The following is a 5,596-nucleotide window of genomic DNA, read 5'->3' as shown; positions in this document are numbered from 1 at the left end:
CGGGGGAAGGGCGCGCGCCAACGAAGACGCGAACCGGGCCACCGGGTAAACGTGCACGGGATCCCACCGCCACCAGCATGAGAGCGGTCCCGCGACGCCCGGGACGCCGGCCGGCCTCAGCACCCTTGGCGGGCCCCCCCCCCGCGAACCAGGCCCCACCACGGCTGGGACCCAAAAACCCCACGTGACCCCCGCCGCAGGGGCCCAGCAGAACCTCCGTCCATCCGTCTGGTCCATCCCGGAGTCACGACCCAGGGGAAGCAACCCCCAGGCGAGAGCGGCCCGACCCGTGCCCGCACGCCACCCCCGGCGGCAACTCGGGACGGGAGCGGGCGGGAGACAGCCGCTCGCACGGCACGGGGAAGCGGGACGCGCGGGGGCGCCCCACCCCTCGGGAGACACAGCACCGCGAGGGAGTGGCCGCACGCGCACTCGCACGCACGCGGGAGCCCCGCGCGCCGGACGCCGGCCAGGCCCAGCGGGATCCTCCCCCGACTCGGAGGGGGGAGGCGGAGGCCGCGGTAGGCAAAGAGCGGCGCTCGGCCCCGCCGCGGGGCCGGCAGACCCCTCACGGAGAGGGGGCTCTGCCCAACACGCAACGGTAGTCACCCCGCATCGGTGGCCACTACGCGCAGAGGAGGGGCGGCAGCTGGGGGGTTCCGGTACCCCAAGGCACCCTCTCGGATCGCTAGAGAAGGCTTTCTCACCGAGGGCGCATCGCCCCCACCCATTCGTCCCCCGACCGGGCCCCGCTAAACGGCTCTCCAAAGGCCGCCAAGGGCTCGGGGGGCGGGGGTAGGTCTGCGGCAAGGGGCAGGCACAGGGCAATCCTGAGCGCTCACGGCTGGGGCCCAACCAGGAGACCGTCCTTGCCCCGCCACGCACACCATGCTCGCGTCACCGCCCGGAAAGAGCTCCGTGCCTCCGGCGAGGCCACGAGAGGCGGAGACGGACGTGGCATGCTGGGGCGAAGAAACGGCACCCCTCGGCTGGCCAAGCGCCACAGCGCTGGCTCGGCCCGCCGCGATCGCTCACACACCCCGCCACGTCCAGGCCCCCCCAGCACGGCATGCGCCAGGGGGACGACGAGGCGCCCGCATCCCCATGGGGGGGGCAGGTGGTCCTCCCTTACCGACTCCACCACCCGCTCCTCGGACTACGCCACCAACAGCGGTGGCCCGAGGGGGTCGCTGGGAACAGGAAACGACGCCACCGCTCGGCCTCGGGCACCTGAGACAACCTGGAGCGCTCCAGGGGCACCACGGAGGGCCAGGCGCAACGCGCTCAGCACGCCCAGGCGGTGAGCAGCGCGGCGTCGGGACGGCCCTCCCCATGGCAGGGAGAGCCGCTCACCACACGAAGCCAAGAAAGGCAAGCGAGAGTGTCCGCTGCGTCAGAGGACCCCGGTCCCACGGACACCAGGAGGCCGAACGTGGGAGGGCGGGGTCGGGCCGGAGTCCACACCCCCCCCCGCGCCCTCCCCGCACCGCCACAGCAGGCGGAGGAGGAGGAGGAGCGCGAAGGGCCCGCGGGCAGAACGAGAAGAGCGGTCCCATTCGCCATGAATGTCCGTCCCTCGTCTGACGCGGCTTAGGCCCGGCCCGGGAGAGCACGAGATCACCACATCGATCGGCAGAATGTGCCCAGGGAGGTCCCGAGGGGGGGAAAGCCCGGCGAGGACAGCAACCAGAGGGACCTGCTTTCAGCCTCGCCAGCACCCCTCGACCCCAGGGCGAGAGCAGCCGGACAACCCAAGGAAGGAGGACGCCTGACACGTGGCACGGAGCCTTGCGGGACAAGGGTTGTCACGACCGCAGCCAGGTGCCCGCAGTGGGGAGCGCACGGGGTAAAGCACCCACGCCGCCTGCCCACACCGCCCTCGGGTGCTGGAGACCGGAGGCGGCACCACGGCCTGGACCACCTGGAGGCACCCGAGCCGGCGCACAGGCCCACGCGGACGGCTCAAGTAAGCGAGGGCACAGCCGGGCTTGGCACCATGGTCAAGCCCAGAGGTCCCCCCCGCCCCGCACACGCCCAGAGGTCCCCATCTCTAAGGCGACAGTCGCCAAAGCACAGCGTGTCAGCACCTACCTGGCAACAAAAAGTGCTCATTTCAGGTGACAAAATCACCACGCCGACTGCCGGGGCCTAGACACAAGTCACCGGGACCTCCTGGGACCGTAGCCAGGCCACCGGCCCCAAGCACCGTTCCATCAGCCCCGGCCCCTGGAGCCCCCAGGGCCATCTGGTCGACCCCGGGAGCGTGGCGGCAGCCGGGACCGACGGGGGACTCGCGGGAGGTGGAGCGGGCCGGGTAGGCCCTCCCCCAGTCCGCCTGTCGTCCCCACGTCAGGACTTAGAAAAATCACCAAAGTCCTGCGGAGGCACCTGTGGACGCCCTGCTCCCCGGCCCTCAGGACGGCCCCACGCCTGTCCCATGCCGGTCCCATGCCGGTCCCCGACTCCCAGTTGGGACTGGGGGGGGAGGGGGCGATACCACGGAGGCGTCCCCGACGGCCGGACCGCAATGGGAATCGCGGCCGGGCCCCTGGGGCGCCATATCCGTGCCTCCCCTCGCGACCCGATCCGGTCCGGTCCGTTCCGGTCCCCTCCGGTCCCCACCTCCGCAGCGGGCCTCGGAAAGCTTGGTAAGAAAATCGGGTCAGACGACCGGAACCCCACGCGTGCCCCGTGGCCGGGCCCGTCACGCCATCCACGGGCTTCCTCTCAAGGCTCGAGCGCGACACGGGAGAAAACCGCGCGACACGGAAGGCCCGACGACCGACCGGAGCCACCGGCCGGATGGCGTCCGGGCGCCGGACACACCCGCTCCCATTCCCCCACGGGCCGAGGAGGGGACACCGGTGGGTGCTGGTCGACCCGTCCAGGCGACCCCCACACCCTTCTCAGGGAGCGAGGCGGTGGCGGCGTCACACCCTCACAAGCCTGGAGGTTCAATCTCCCGCGAGCCGATCGCGCGCCGACACCCCAGAGAGAGCGGGACAATCACGCTAGTGTCACCGGCTTCCTGGAACTCCGGCTTGGGGACCGCAGCCAAATGCCATCCCTTACTGACATCGGCGACGCTCTGGCAGGGTGACGCTATATAAAAGCGGCCGCCAGGTGGCGCCCGACAACCGGCGCAAAGGACACCGAGACAGATCCAGATCGCGGGCCCGTGAAGGCGCACAGCCGGCCGCCCGGCCACCCGATCTTGTCCCGGCCCCACCTCGGAGGGGCGGGCAGAGGGTGTGGGGCGCGCGGACCCGGGGCGTCGGCCTCGGGAGCCCCCGACCAGCGCGGCACGGCTGCAGCACCCCAGGGCAGACCGGGAAAACGTGTCTGGGCCGCTCCAGCCGGAAAGGGAGCCGGCTGGCCACGGGACACGCGCGTACGCATGCGCTCACGCCCACGCACGCACGCCCACGCACGCACGCACGACCCCGCCGGAAGCGGACGTGGGCGGAAAATTCCCCAAAGGGGCGCGCGTGGGTGGCTCAGTCGCTAAGCGTCTGCCTTCAGCTCGGGTCACGATCCCAGGGTCCTGGTTTCCAGCTCCCCGTCGGGCTCCCTGCTCACCGGGAAGCCTACTTCTCCCTCTCCCGCTCCCCCTGCTTGTGTTCCCTCTCTCGCTGTCTGTCTGTCTGTCTGCCTGTCTGCCTGCCTGTCTGTCTCTCTCTCTCTCTCTCTCTCTCTCTCTCTCTCTGTGAAATAAATAAATAAAATCTTAAAAAAATAAAATAAAATTCCCCGCAGACACCGGCAGGCCCCAGAGGCCCGGCCGGCATTACGCGGGCTTCCCACAGCGGCACACGGGCGGTGCCCTGGGCCTCTGGGAGGACTTAAGACAAATTTCGGGGGGCAGGCAGGGAACGGAAAACAGAGACCGTGTGAGTACTCCTAGAACAACAACGGTTGAACCATTTTTCTTCTATCATTTCAAGGGGAGGAAGTCTCTCTCAAGCATACGAAGAAAGCTCAGGAGGGCAGAAAGGGGGTGATTGACACACGCCCCCAGAAAGGTGCACACTGAATCCCTCTCTGCGTGTACCACGATGACATCCAAGGACAACAAACAGGCATGGGGGAACATCCGTGCAAAGGCAGGTGTGGCGATAAGAATATCGGTTTCCCCCGAAACCGCCTGGGTGGCTCAGTCGTTGAGCGTCTGCCTTCGGCTCAGGGCATGATCCGGGCGTTCTGGGATTGAGCCCCGCATCAGGCTCCTCCGATGGCAGCCTGCTTCTTCCTCTCCCACTCCCCCTGCTTGTGTTCCCTCCCTCTCTCACTGGCTGTCTCTCTCTCTCTGTCAAATAAATAAATCAACCAGTATTTAAATATATATATATATATATATATATAATATTATATATTAATATATTTATATTTAACATTTTTATTAAATACATTTAATATGTTTAAATATATTATATATTTATTTTATTATATATTTATTATATTTTTATTTATATAATATATAAATAAATAATATATTTATTATATATAAATATATATTATATATTTATTAAATATATTTAATATATTTAATATTATATATATATTATACACACACACACACACACACACACACACACACATATATCTCGGTTTCAGCATCTGTGACCATAACCCGGAAACACACGGTGGGGGGGGGCGGGGGGGGGAGGAGGAGGCGCGGAATGGGGAGGAAGGGAGTTAAAATAGCCATTCACTAAACAAATCCAGCTCCGGGACATCCGCGCATTCCAACACTAGGACACGGGGGGGGGGGGGGGGCGGGGGGGGGTAAGAGAGGAAGGGAGGGTGGGTGGTGCTTGAGAAGAGGTAAATAATTGATGATGAAATGTTCCATGATATTAAGGAGAAAAGAAAAACCAGGCGTAGCACTTCCTCTGGCGTGTAAAGGAAAAAAAGTTTTTTGTTTTTTTTTTTTTCTTCCTTTTTTCGTCTTTCAAGTACACGTATTTCAGGGCACCTGACTGGCTCTGTCGGAGGAGGACCGGGTGACTCTTGATCCGCAGGGGTCGTGAGTTCCAGCACCACGCTGGATGGGCATAGAGATTACTTAAAATTAGAAAGCTTTAAAAAACAAACACACAAACCACAGACGCGGAGCAGCATTAAGCATCCAAGACATACACCTGTCTTGGGGCGCCTGGGTGGTGCAGTCGGTTGGTTGGGCAGCTGCCTTTGGCTCGGGTCATAGCCCCAAGGTCCTGGAACAGAGCCCCCCATCACGCTCCCTGCTCAGTGGGGAGTCTGCTTCTCTCCCTCCCTCTGCCGATCCCCCTGCTTGTGCTCTCTCACTCACGCCCTCTTTCTCAAATAAATAAAAATCTTTATTATGGAAAGAAAAAAAAAAGATAAACACCTGTAAACAGGAAGTAGTCAGAGGAAAACATCCACAGTAGCAGAGGATGCGACATTAGAGGGCAGCAGAGCAGCATCCTAGCCAGGTGCTATGGCGCTTTACTGCTTTCTGTGCCCCGTAGGGACCTTTAAAAAAACCTCACCCTCCTATCCAGGGAGGAGAGGGCAGAAGCAACCTCCAGCAAGACTTCCTTTGATTAAAGGGAACTCTTATTACATTCACCTT

This window comes from Ursus arctos, unplaced genomic scaffold (assembly GCF_023065955.2).
Source record: "Ursus arctos isolate Adak ecotype North America unplaced genomic scaffold, UrsArc2.0 scaffold_55, whole genome shotgun sequence".
NCBI lineage: Eukaryota > Metazoa > Chordata > Mammalia > Carnivora > Ursidae > Ursus > Ursus arctos.
The sequence above is the reverse complement of the archived record's forward strand: the minus strand, read 5'-3'. Positions refer to the sequence as shown.